This window comes from Beta vulgaris, chromosome 3, assembly GCF_026745355.1.
Source record: "Beta vulgaris subsp. vulgaris cultivar EL10 chromosome 3, EL10.2, whole genome shotgun sequence".
In the NCBI taxonomy this organism is placed as follows: domain Eukaryota; kingdom Viridiplantae; phylum Streptophyta; class Magnoliopsida; order Caryophyllales; family Amaranthaceae; genus Beta; species Beta vulgaris.
This window is the reverse complement of record NC_079204.1, coordinates 51,074,209-51,088,780: the sequence shown is the minus strand read 5'-3', so window position 1 is coordinate 51,088,780 and position 14,572 is coordinate 51,074,209. Positions and strand designations below refer to the sequence as shown.

The following is a 14,572-nucleotide window of genomic DNA, read 5'->3' as shown; positions in this document are numbered from 1 at the left end:
CCCCTGTGCCTCTAGAGAACATGGCAACAGTATCATTTTCTTCCTTAACTTGCCCCAATACTTCTCTTTGAGCTTCTTCTTGCTCCAGATAACTACATGCTGTTTCAACATTAGGTAAGGTACCCATCATGAGTAAATTACTTCTTTGTGTTCCATAGGACTCATCAAGTCCATTCAGAAACTGAAAAAGTTTCTGTTCTTCTTGTTGCTGAGTCAGAACTTCCATAAATTTGGTGATTTCTGCACTCACAGTTGTTATGGGTGGTAAAGTGTTAAGGGCTTCAAGCTCTTCCCAGTAGCATTTCATATGAGTGTAATACTCACTGATCTCTCTTCCTTGCTGTTTGGTTTCATAAATCTCTTTACAGAGTTTATATTTTCTAGTACCATTTGTAAGAGAAAATCTTTTTTCAAGTTGATTCCATATTTCTCTTGAATCACTAACAAACATGATGGACTTCTTGATTGATTCATTTACAGAACCAAGAATCCAGGATATAATCATGTTGTTACATGTGTCCCAAGCATCTTGCTTAACTGCATCTTTCTTATCCCTTTTAATTACTCCTGTAATAAATCCTAACTTCCTTTTGGAAGCTAATGCTATTTCCATAGAACGTTTCCAAGATCTGTAATTTGAAGATCCTTGGAGTTTATCTATGAATGTAAAGTTATTCCCATCTGAGGGATGAAGATATAAAGGATTTGTTTGTTCTATTACAGTAGGAGTAGATGAAGCCATGATTCAAGCAAACAGATTTTAGTTAAAACAAGAAAAAATTTGTGATGTGTTTAAGAAGAAGAATGTAATATAGACGAGATTTAAAGAGCTGTGCTCTGATACCATGAAAACATTCTCATTCAGAATTATAGAATTTGCAGCACAATGTCTCTCTTTCATTCATTCTTACTTCTGTTTTCTTACAACCTTTGCTGAGCCTTATATAGGACACAGCTTACTAGGAAACTTCCTAGGAAATCACCAAGCAACAGCTATAAGTCTGAGCTGGAGGATTTGATTACAAAGAGACAAATTAAACGGTATCCTAGTACACTGACAGTTAGTACTAGAGACAGCTGCAAAAGATAGTGGATGCATTTCATTCTGTGCATACACACTGACATCAAGGAATGCAGTCATTTCCTTGGTATTTTACATTTTAAAATGTTGGGTATATGGGTGTGGAGATGGTAATCATGAAGTAGAGTGATTGTTAAAGAAAACGGAATAAACAGAGAGGAGCAACCAAAAGAGTGTCAGCTCCTTAGCGCAATGGTATTTTGAGATTTGAGGCAGAAACTATGAGCAAGGGGGGCGAAGAACGACCCATGTTGCAAGTAATAAAAAATGGAAGAAATTATGTTTTACTGATTTAAGAAAAAGGAAGGACAAGTATTAAAAAAAACAAAAACAAAAAGGAAGTATCCCTTGCTTTGGGCCCGTTTGTTTTACACATTTATTTGGGCTTATAAACATGTGAGGATCTGTGCATACTTTACACAGCTAAATGTCACTAGTGTCTTTTCTGCAAAATCACAAAATTTGTGTTGTTCCACTTACAAATTACAATTTACAAAGGTGGAGCGAAAGATATTCTTGGATGGTGGTGATTAAACCTCTGAACTTGAAGCTTATACTGCTCATTCTTATCATCTGAATATATATTCCTTTCTCACCCATCGCTTGAAGTCTAGCTATAATGCCCACACTAAAATTTGTCTAGCCAAAAACATACATTTCCTGCACTTTTACTAGAGTAGTTGATGTACAACAATCTAATCACTTGTGCCATTTTATCTGAGTTAGGTTTATGGGTATAGTTTCATTTAGGGTGACAGAGTACAAGGTAATTTTGACGCTTTAGAAAAAATCTATTTTCATAAGGAACTACAGTATATATGATAGAATTTGTGGCGCATACAGAAGTTTTGATGGACCCGAATAGTATCGTAAAATTGAATTTTCGTTGATAATTAATCGTACACAGTGGCGGAGCCACGTGGGGCGGTGGGGGTACAGCCGCATCCCCGGATTGTAAAAAAAATGTGAAGCAATTATTAAAAAAAAAAAAAAGAAAAATCTGAATGAGTGAGGAAAGGTGGTTCAACACTCAACACTTCAACGGCTAATTCAGTAATTTGGCTGGCAAAATTTAATGTGTTAAATTGACAGTGACATGTAAGCATGGGGAATCAAAACAAAAAAGAACTGGTAGGCCTCTCCACAATTAATTAACATTTTCTTTTAAAAAAAAAATCTCTCCCTCCCAAAATTAAATCTGATATTAATTCAAAATTAAAAAAAAGACTCTCTTCTCTCTCCCAAAAGTATCACTCAGTAAGTTACCCAACCCAAATACCTCTATTTCCAAATTCCACAGCGTGAACGCCGTTAAGTCTGAACTGAAGCAACACAACCACCACACCGGCGACTGGGAACTGGGAAGCACTGTCGCAGCATCGCACCGAGCACATCTAACCGGAAACACCCCCGATCACCGCCTCGCCGGAAAGCAGCATCGCAATTCGCAGGTTAATTTTTTTAAAAAATTAGTTTTACATTATTATATCTTGTATTCTTGTATTTCATAGCATTAATATATAATCTATATGTTTATAAGTAATAAATTATATAATATGAAAATTCATTCTTTGTAATTTAGTTTATACGAATTACGATTGTATGATTAAACTAGGTTAGTAATTACTAAATATTAATTGAATTATTGAGTAAGTGAAGTATCTCAATTTGTGTGATGAATCGTTTTCAAAAGATGAAGACCCGTCGAATTATTGAAAGCTTATGTAATTTTTTTTCGTATTTTGGGGTGTATGACTCTTAGTATTGGTAAATATTTTGGCTTGTCATTTTGTTATATTAAATCGTTTGTAATATCACTACAAGAAAAGGCCAAAACAACGACGGCTTCACTGCGACGGTTCTAAAAACGGTTGTTATTCTTGTAGTCAGCGACGGTTTAAAACGGTCGTTGCCACCGACGGCTTTTAGAGTGATCAGCGACGGATAAACCGTCGTTGTTTATCAACGACCGTTTAGAACAGTCGTTAGTTTTATTATTATAATTTTTAGATTTTTTCAATTTAAGGAACTGTGTTAAACGGTCGCTGATGAGTGATGACAAAACAAAGTTTCGTGTTCTTCAGATCTGCTCTCTCTCTCCTCATTCCTCCCTCTCCTTACTCAACCGGTCAACCCTAATCCCTCATCTCTCTCCTCTTCAGATCTGCTCCTTCCTCCTCCCTCTCAATCCAACAGAGCAACGAACGCTTATTGAAGAGATAGAGACTGAGGAGAGAGAAAGTGAAACGGAAAAAAGAGAATCCAAAAAAAGGGTTTCAACTCCATCTCTAAGAAGGTAAGGGATTTTGATTTCAAGTTTTATTTTATTTTTCATCGTCTTTTTTTTAATTTCTCGAGTTCTAGGGTTTCCAATTTTCGATTTTTTTGGGTACTGATCTGAAAATCTGTCACATTGTCGGCGGAGAAATCGAAGAGATCTACTCTTGTTCTTGAGTTGAAATTGTAGTACGTTTTTGTTTTTTTCACTAATTTGATTTTCTTGTTGCTATTTTATCATGTTCCTTTACGTTTAGTTTTGATTTTTTTTTTAGAAATTTTCGATTGTTTTTTTTTCAGGGTTTAGGTGGGAAATTCATGAGTCCCTCGGCTGTGAAAATGGAGGAATCAAAGCCTGCAATTTTGAACAGTGAGAACGGTTGTGAAATCGGAGCTCGATTCACTGAAATCTGCAATGTTCAATGTCTTCTTATCGACAGCACCACCTGACCATCTCACCAAGTAATTTTTTTCTTTCTCTTGTATCCAAATCTCCCACTTTGAAGTGCAATTCAAACAAATTATCGTTACTTACAGAAAATACACTATATCTATATCTCTTTTGTTAATTCATTTGTTCCTACAATTTTAGATTATACTTGCTCACTTGTTCTTGTTGTCAAATCTACAAATTGATAAATACTCTGCTTTATGGTATTGAAATTAGAAGCAACTCACGCTCAATGTCTCTATCACGCTGAACTGCTAGTTTAGAATTGGAGAATACCTCTAGTTGTGAGAAGTAGAAACATGAAACATACACAAGCTGATTTCTTTTCCACTCAAAACAAGATTTGAAAAAAATGATATTTCTGATCTTTGAAAAAATGCAATGGAAGTGACTTTATGTGCTGAAATGAGTTATAAACTAGCAGCATTTTGCTCTGTGGAATCTGAATTACTTTTAAATGCTTTAAATTGATACATGCATTGTTAAGTCATATTTTATGCATTGATCTTGTGGCTTGGGAGGGTCTGGAGTTTGGCCTATGAATTGAGGAGTGACTGTAGTGTATAATGGGTTTTCTTTTTCCTACCTCTCTCTTTTGGATTGACAAATGGTGATAATATCCTCGCAGTATTGGTGGATTTGTTCCAGTAAATTTTAAAAGTGAAGGGACTTCTATTATCTTTTACATCTAGAACTTGTTTTGTAATAGACTAGGCCTATCTTACTTATCCAGAATGTTGGGTTGCTTCAGTACTAAATGTCCAGATGCTCGAATGGAATGGTTTAGTAAGATTACCACTCTTTTTTCATTCAAGTCAATTTTGCGATAGTCTATAAGATAATATATATTTGTGCTGCATTAGTAGTTCACTAACCAAACTAAACCAAGCATCAATTATTTCTGATAAGGTTAAGGCTCCTACAAAAGTATATTGCTCATTTTACGTTTTTTCTCATTAACTTTTTATGCTCATTTTAACTTGTGTTGTCATAATTCCCAAATTCGGTTATGTGCTTGAATGTGATTTGTTACCGATTTATTGATTGATTATGCGATAAACTCATCGGATGATTTCAACTTTGACAGGTTGTACATACACAAGCCCATTATTTATCTGATGATGCAGCAAGCCATCAAGGAAGGGAAGTTAGTCCCTGCTGCAAAACATTTTTGTAATTTATGAGAGTTAGAATATGTGAAGAAATGTGACTTTGAAGCTTTTGTTGTCACAACATACTTATGATCTTTGTGGTCATCTTCAATCTTGCGTCTTCTGACTTTTAGGGAGTTTTTGTGTAAATTAGTTATTTAGTTTATAAAGTACTTTGACCAATACTGTGGAATGGCAAAAAAATTATGTCTACAATTTTGCTTTGTGATATTAATTTGTTCTTCCATCCTTTTCTTCTTGGTTGAAATAATTTCAGTGAGTTGAATTCTCTAATTGAATGGTTATTCAATTGTTATTCTTCATTCTTTTCTATTCTCAAGTTTCTTCCATTGCATCTTATTCTTTGTGATATTAATTTGTTATTCTTTAGCCTGCATTATAAAAGACTTGAATTAACGACCGCTTTAAGCAGACGTTAAACAATCAACGACTGTTTTAAACCGTCGCTGATTTAACTACTGTTATAAACCGTCGTTGATTTAACGACAACTTAAAGCGATCGTTGGAATGAAGTCAACGACGGCTTCAGGACGCAGTCGGTGATTGGGTGCAGAACGGTCGGTGATACTTCACCGACGGCCGAACCGTCGTTGATTACTTAATCACCGACCATTTCTCCAACGTCCGACTTTCAACGACGGCTGGCCGTCGTTGATCATAATAGCGACGGCTTTTTTCTCATTAGCGACGGCTTTAAGCGGTCGTTGTTGACGTATTTTCTTGTAGTGTATACATGAGAGTATTTTTAATTAGTTATTCATCGTATCCCCAAGTTTAAAATCCTGGCTCCGCCACTGATTGTACAAGTGTGTTTGTGAGAGCTCATGTCTCTCATTCACCTTGGTAGAACCCTTTGTTTCTATCTTTCCTAATATCTTGTGTGGATGAGCTCACTTGTTTGGCTCTTCCTTAACTCATACACATACAACAAATTTATAGTTTTTTTTTTTTGAAAGAGAACAACATATTTATAGTTGTTGTACCTTAGTTTCTAGATTTCTCTACACTTGTCTAATATCTTGATTTTTACAAGATATTTCTAGATACATCATCACTTATTTTATACTCTACACTATATTTTTCATTACACATCTAGATTTTTCTAGATTAACCTTTAACACTCCCCCTTAATCTTGATAAATTTATACTTTCAAAAATTTAAATCTGTTGATGCACTTGTCATCAACAACTCGACCATGCACTGAAATTGCTTTTGTTAGTGCCCATGTCACCAACTATCCTCAGTTTTGCTTTCTCTTCACAGTTCACATCTTCTTGATCTTCAATGTTTTGTGTTGGTACCCATGTTACCAACTTACTCCCCCTAATCTGAACTTTTTTTATTTTTCTTCTTCACATATCTTTATTCAATTTCATTCTTTAATTGATGCTCATGTCACCAATCATTTCTGACTAATGCCCATGTCATTAGCAAACTCCAAAATCTTTCTCTTGAACTTTTTTTCTTTTGCTTCTTTTTCTTTTCATTTTGTTTTTTTTTCAACTATTGGTGCTCTTGTCACCAATATCCTCCCATATTTTTCATTCTTTCCTTTTCTTCCAATATTAATTTCATTTGTTAATGTTCATGTCACCAACCATCCAACTTATCCTACATTTTAATCTTCAACCTTTGTCAAAAGTTATCTCATCCTTTTTTTTCTCCATCATCATATTTTAATTTCCAAACATATCTTCCGTTTTTGTCTTCTCTTAATTAAAACTCTTTTATTTCATCTCCATACCTTCCTTTTGAATTATCTTCTTTGAAATTTTGTATTAGATACTTACCTTAATTGTGCCCTCCAAGTCTCTTCTTACAAACTTGATTTCCATCTCTCGGGCCTTCGATCTTCTTCGTGATCACTTTTGTGGCTCCGATACCATGATATAATTTGTGGCGCATATGGAAGTTTTGATGGACCCGAATAGTATCGTAAAATTGAATTTTCATTGATAATTAATTGTACAAGTGTGTTTGTGAGAGCTCATTTCTCTCATTCACCTTGGTAGAACCTTTTGTTTCTACCTTTCCTAATATCTTGTGTGGACCTCACTTGTTTGGCTCTTCCTTAACTCATACACATACAACATATTTATAGTTGTTGTACCTTAGTTTTTAGATTTCTCTACACTTGTCTAATATCTTGATTTTTACAAGATATTTCTAGATACATCATCACTTGATTATTTTATACTTTATACTATATTTTTCATTACACATCTAGATTTTTCTAGATTAACCTTTAACAGATAGAAGATATACTAGAATAGAAGGGATATCTAAGAGTTTAAGAGCATAACTTTCACTTTAGAAACAACACATGCACACAGCGAGCAAAGAGATGCACTCTTCTCAACAGGTTTCATTGCAACTAATATTGGGCGAACTCGTTAGGTAACTTCGGATATAACTATCATAATAGATGGCTCATGGGACAAAACTACTCATCTTGGGAGTTTTGCTTGAATTGCACCAGATTAGACATGGGCATGATGAGCCGGGCTTAGACCACGGGCATTGGGCACTGGCGGGCCGAGCCCGAGCCCATGAATGGTGGGTCGTGCTGTGATTGAAATTTTCAAATTTTGTTCACGGCCCGGCCTATATCCACGGTCGGGCTCGTGCTTCTTGTGGACCTTACCTGTGTTTTATGTTGTATTTTTTTTTGACAATTTTAGACTAAAAAACAAAGAAAAAGGCGAGCTCGTGCCGGAATGGGCCTGAAATATAATTTCTTGACCATGACAGACGAGCATAACGGACAACGGGTCGGGCCGAGCCTTGAGCGAACTCGTGCCAGGCCAGGCCGGCCGACGTGGTGGCCCGACTCCCCGGGCCATGCCCACCTCTACACCAGATTCTACCACGCAAACAAGAATTGGGACGATGCCTTCTTGCCAACTATGCGCTAATGACGGAAGCACGAGCTTGCTTGTATGCCTTAAAATTGGCTAAAGAAAGAGGATATAACCGTCTTGCAATCCAAACAGACTCACATATTCTCGTGTACTGTCTCAGCGCAACCTATGTTCAAAATTTTTTCTATACAATATTACAGTGGATCATCGGTCCATCAAGGACATTAAAGCACTAGCCACCATGCTCCAATGCTCTATTGGTGTTGTCAGTTGTGTCACCAAAGTGGCAAGATCCCAAGTTCACAACACCCACGATACTATCTATCTTCGTGTCTCTCGAGTTTCATTTCTCAGTTTTAATTTATTGTATTTTCTATTTTATTATACGTTTTGTCGATGTCAAAAAAAATGTTATCGAATTTTGTTTGGATAATTGCAATTCACTAACTTTATATAGAGATATAAAAAACTACCAAATTGGTATAAAAATTGACGGTTTTTTTAACAAATTGGTACCATAAATGATCACTAGTGACATATAGGTATAAAAATAGGGACATTTTGACAAATTGATATAAAAAACAACTTTGACATTAATAAACCTAACTTTAAACTATAGCTTTATTTTTTATCCGTATTTAACATAAACTCAAATGTAACAATAATAAAACATTACTACGAACATTATCGATCTTTTCACTCTTTTTGCACCTTCTAATCCCTTGTTTATTAATTTTCCTTGATACACATATTTTATTATTGTTATTGCTATCTATACTAACATATTAAAGTCGTTTCCAAACAAAGAACTGTGCCACGTGACGCTATCTCTTAGAGTGTTTATTTCATGTAAACATATGGCAGTAAAAAAAAATTAAGGGAAATTCTATATGGTGACCCTCAATTTTTTTAAATTCTATTTGGTAGACAATTTTTATCTTTCCTCTATCTGGTAACCCTCTACTCTATTTTTTTAATTTTATTTAACCTTATTGTATTTTAAAATCATTTTTAAATTTAAAAACTGATTTTTTTAATTACAAAAAACTGATTTTGAAATTTAAAAAAAAAAAACCCAAATCCTCCCCCACCATTACCACCCATCCCACCCTCCTTTCCCCTCCATTACCCTGTGACCACCGCAAATAGAGGCCACCCCTACCCTTCCCTTCTCCATTTCCGGCTCCCCCTCCATGTTTCCGGCGACCCCTCCCTTTCCCTTCTCCATTTCCGGCTCCCCCTCCATGTTTCCGGCGTCCCCTCCTCTTCTCTTCTCCATTTCCGGCCCCCTCCCCTGTTTCCGGCACCCTCTCCCCTTCCTTTCTCCATTTCTGACCTCCTCCCTTATCGAAAATAACCCCCTCCCAAAATCCACTATCTTTCCCTACTCCTGCAAAACCACCTCGACGAAATCGATTCCCTGGAACCAGGAAAAGCGGAAATGGAGTAGGGAGTTGGGGAGGGGGTCGAAATTGAGGACGGGGTAGGGAGTTGGCGTGGCCGAGGTTGGAAATGGAGAAGGGAAGGGGAGGGGGCGCCGGGAACAGGGAAGGGGAACTGGAAATGGAGAAGGGAAGGGGAGGTGGCGCCGGAAATAGGGTTGGGGCTCCGAAAATGGAGAAGAGAAGAGGAGGGGTCGCCGGAAATGGAGAAGGGAAAGGGAGGAGGTGTCGGAAATGGAGAAGGGAAGGGGAGGGGGTGCCGGAAACAGGGATGGGGCGCCGGAAATGGAGAAGGGAAGGGGAGGGTCGCCGGAATTTGTTGTGGTCACAGGCTAAGGGAGGGGAAAGGAGGGTGAGATGGGTGGTAATGGTGGGGGAGGATTTGAGTTTTTTTAAAAATTTCAAAATCAGTTTTTCGTAATTGAAAAATCAGTTTTTAAATTAAAAAATGATTTTAAAATGCAATAAGGTTGAATAAAATTAAAAAAATAGATTAGAGGGTTACCAAATAGAGGAAAGATAAAAATTGTCTACCAAATAGAATTTAAAAAAGTTGAGGGTCACCATATAGAATTTCCCAAAAACTAAATAATACATGTAAGATTTGATCCCATAATTTCAAGTTTATATTACATCCACTAGACTAAATCATATTTGATTTTATAATTTTAAGGTAAAATTTTAATTCTTCGGAGCACTACTCAGACCTAAAAACTAGTTATGTCATTTAAAAGGAGAAAGTGAGTGAAAAACTAGGTAAAATGAGATCAAAATAGTTTTTATTATTTAAGTTAAATCTAACTATTGTTTGGTCACGTGTTAAATGTGATGAGAATTTTGTTGTCCACCACTTAGCAAGGCTAGTTCCTTTTGGTGTTGAACAAATTTGGGAAAACCACTACCCTTCAAAGCAGTGGCGGAGCCAGGATTTCAAAATCGAGGGGTCACAGAAAAAGACAAAGGATATTTAAATTGTCGAAGATCGGGTTGTTTTCCCATTACCTTTGATTTTTTTGATCTAGGTGTATCACTCATCGTTTCATATATTCATTATTCAATACAAATTAACACATATGAACTAACTATTAAACTATATGAAAATCAATCAATAAATTACCATCTAAAGAAACTAAATCATCAGAAAATTATAAATTAATTAATACTACCTAATTTATACAAATTTACATCTCACAATTTCAACATTCACAAAAAAAATAAACAACAAACTAACTAAATGCATCAATCACTTAATTATCTCACCTTACAAATTCGGAAATTCACACATATATGCAAATATTACAATTAATATCAACCAAATAAGATTTTAAATATACAATTTAGGAATTAGAAAATAAATAATGTAAAAGAATTAAAATATAAATTATGTAAATAGTTTTACAATAATACCTGATGCCTGATGGGCGATGACTGCGGGCTGGTCGGAGGTTGGAGGAGGCTGCGGTGCCGGTGTGGTGCAGTGCGCCGGTGAAGGCCAACGCCGGTGCCTGAATGTTGACTGGCAGTAATGACTGGGCAGCGACTCGATCACTCAGTGAGAGTGTGAGGTAAAAAGAAAAATTAAGCGTGAGAATTGGGAAAGGAAGGAGAGAGAAATTGATAGTTTTCAAAATTAGATGGTTTTTAATTTTTAATTTAATTTAAAATCTAATAAGAATTGGGAGTTGGGAAATTAGGGACCACTATAATTAATATATGCAAGTGGGCCAAAAAGAAGCCCCAACATTAGCCGTTATAGGGGTATTTTAAATATTCAATCACGCCTGCATGGCTGTCTGCTGCTGTGCTGCTATTTTTTTCTTTTTTTTTTACGAAAAATCTTTAATTTTTTTTTTTTTAAAATTTGAGGGGTCACGTGACCCACTGTGGCTCTACCACTGCTCCAAAGGTGGCACCCTATGTATTCTTGGACAACTTGTCCTTAAGTTAATCTAGCTTGCTTTTCTCCTAAAAAAAAAAGGTTAAATCCAAAAAAAATTGAAGTCTATATAATGTTGGAGCTATTTTTTAACACTAATTTGTCGAAGTGACACTATTTTCTCTATACTAATATGTCCCTAATGACTTTTTCATACCAATATACCAAAAACCCCTTTCTTTATACCATCCTGGCAATTTGGTCGTGGATTAACAACACTCCACACTATAGTCCAATCTACTTTAAACTTGTTCGACAGAACAAACAGTTCTAGTAGATAAAACTTGCTTGACTTCCATTTTTGTTGAGCTAGACTTAGACTCAAATTTTGGTGCACGAAGTCAAATTTTTATACAATCTTGTATCCTCGTTCATACTTGCTGAATGGACTAAGCCTCAAATTTTTTATTTGGCTTTCTACTCGATCTTTTTCTGAATCAATCTTTCTCTAAAATATTTTGGATCGGACTTATGAGCATAATGTTAAATTATAAATAAGGATTGATAATTTTCATGAAAGAGATAGAGAGAAACATAATAAATGCAACATCTATAGTGACATCTTTCTAAAATACTGAATTTTATATCACCTTTTATCTAATTTTCTCATTAATTTGGATTATCAATCCATAGGGTAACATGCATGTGCTCGCGAATGCATGCACACACAGATATATATTTCTCTTACTGAATTATTAGACTTTCTCTTTTACTTTCAAAACTTCTCTCTTTATTTACAATTTTTTCACCATATATCCCTAACAATTTTTTTTTGCACAATATACCCTTTTAACTTTTCAAATTCACCATATACCCTCCACTTTTCGAAAAATATATCAACTTGCCCTTTTGACTAACGGTGTTAAACTTTCATTAGTCATTAACTCGTAATCTCCCTTTAAATCCTAATTAATTATCCAAAACCTAACTAATCAAAAAACCTAACCCTAAAAGCCCATTAGCTCCTACCCACCCCCAGCCCACTATCCCATCCCCAGCCCACTACCCCATCCCAGCCCACAGGCAACCACTCCCCTAACCCTAACCAGCACCACCACCACCACCACCACCTGACCTACCACCACCTGACCGAATATTCACACCCACCACCACCTTACCAGATTTTTGCACCCACCACCTGACCGGATTTTCGCACCCACCACTTGACCCACCACCACCTGACCGAATTTTCGCACCCACCACCTGACCGAATTTTTACACCCACCACCCCATCGGATTTTCATACCTCCCCCCTTCCGCCATCCCCCACCACGCAGCCCCCCTCCACTCTTCAGCCATCCCCCACCACTTAGCACCCCTCCCCCTCCCCATTCCCTTTCCTCGCAGCTCTCTTTCCTCGAAGCTCCCCCTCCCCTCTTCCGCCACCCGCAGCGCAGTTCCCCCTCCCTTTCTCCCGATTTCAGCCGGCACTCCGGTAGCCACCGATTGCGAAGCTGCGGAGTTTGTGATGCTGCACGATTTTACGGAGTGGGGCTTCGGGGGAGGGGGTTGCGGCGCTGCGGGTGGCGGAAAGGGGGAGGGGGACTGCAGTGGTGGGGGTGGGTGGGGGTTAGAGTTAGGGTATATGGTATAGGGTATTAGGGTTAGGGTATTAAAATTAGCTTTAGGTTAGTTAATTAGGGTTAGAGGGTGATTAGGGGTTAATGACTAACGGAGTTTGACGGCGTTAGTCATTAAGGGTAAGTTGATGTATTTTTCAAAAAGTGAAGGGTATATGGTGAATTTGGAAAGTTGAAAGGGTATACGATGCAAAAAAAAATTGTCAGGGATATATGGTGAAAAAACCGTTTTATTTATTTGTAATACTTTTTGTTACTTCGTTCTTGATTTTACGTACTTCTCTCTTACTTTATGTCCCTTCAAATAAGAGAATATTCCCTCTAAGAAGAACCATTTGGAAACGTCCTAATACTAAAATCAAGAATAACATTTTGAAACAACCTAATTTCCAAGAAGAACATTTAGAAATGTATGGAGTAATGAAGCCGAAAGATTATTCCATATTGACTTTAATTTGCATCAACATTCATGAGAACTTCTTACAAGGTACTCCTTCCTTTTTTTAATTTTAAATTTACATTTTATAAAGTCAAAAGTTTTCATTATGTTTTTGGAAATCGATCCATTTGTATAAATTATGGTATTTAATTGAGATTTTGATATATTTGTCTCAAGATATTGTTCAAATATAAATTATAGATTTTATGGTGAAATACATACATACATATATATATACATATATATATATATATATATATATATATATATATATATATATATATATATATATATAATATATACATATATTATATATATATATATATACATAATTAATTTAATAAAAAAATATAAAATTTTATATATATACATATATATATATACATATATATATATATACATATATATATATAATATATACATATATAATATACATATATATATATATACATATATATATATATACATATATATATATATATATACATATATATATATAACATATATATAATATATATATATATATATACATATATATATATACATATATATACATATATATACATATATATACATTTTTTTTTTGAATAGTAAAATTAATTCATTAATAAAAAGTCATACGACATCTACATAAGCAATCGAATCAAACAAATACATAAGTTGAATCAAACAAAAAGTTCCTTCATAAAAACTACGATCATCAAACAAATCTTGCAATGTGGAACATCTCCCGCTTTTATCGCTGGAAAATACAGCCTTGTTGGAGAGACAATCTAACGATCCCTTGTAGTCGTGAGGATGATTTCCGTCGGATTCATCTGACCGTATTCGAAAAATTGATAACCTTTGTGATCCCGCATAATCTTCACCAAACAAAATAATTTCACGGCAATCCATTAGATCTAGTATCCCGGATTGTAACCTGTAGAAATTCCCCCTCTAAAAGAGGAGAAAAACCCTGTCTTTCGAAGGAGGTCGTCGAAAAACCTTTGTCTTTCGAAGGAGATCGAAAAACCTTTTCTTACGAAGGAGATCGAAAATCCTTTCTTTCGAGGGAGAAATCGTTATTGGAAACCTAAAAACAAAAAAAAAACAAAGGTGGGGCTTTCCAACGGTAAAAACCGATGGAAGCCCCTTTAAAAATCAACAATGGAGGCTAGGATTTTTGAAAGTAGAGAGGAGAGAGAAAAAACGTAAGGTATACATATATATACATATATACATATATATACATATATATACAATTATATACAATTATACATATATATATATATATATATATATATATATATATATATATATATATATATATATACATATATATATATATAT

At 35.4% G+C, this 14,572-nt stretch overlaps 1 long non-coding RNA gene across 1 annotated transcript; it reads left to right on the top strand.

Moving 5' to 3' along the window:
- Positions 1-2,896: 2,896 nt before the first annotated feature.
- On the top strand, positions 2,897-5,176 carry LOC104901732 (uncharacterized). Its single transcript, XR_791268.4, has 3 exons — positions 2,897-3,377; positions 3,659-3,820; positions 4,897-5,176. It is a non-coding gene; the product is annotated as an uncharacterized LOC104901732 (long non-coding RNA).
- Positions 5,177-14,572: the final 9,396 nt, after the last annotated feature.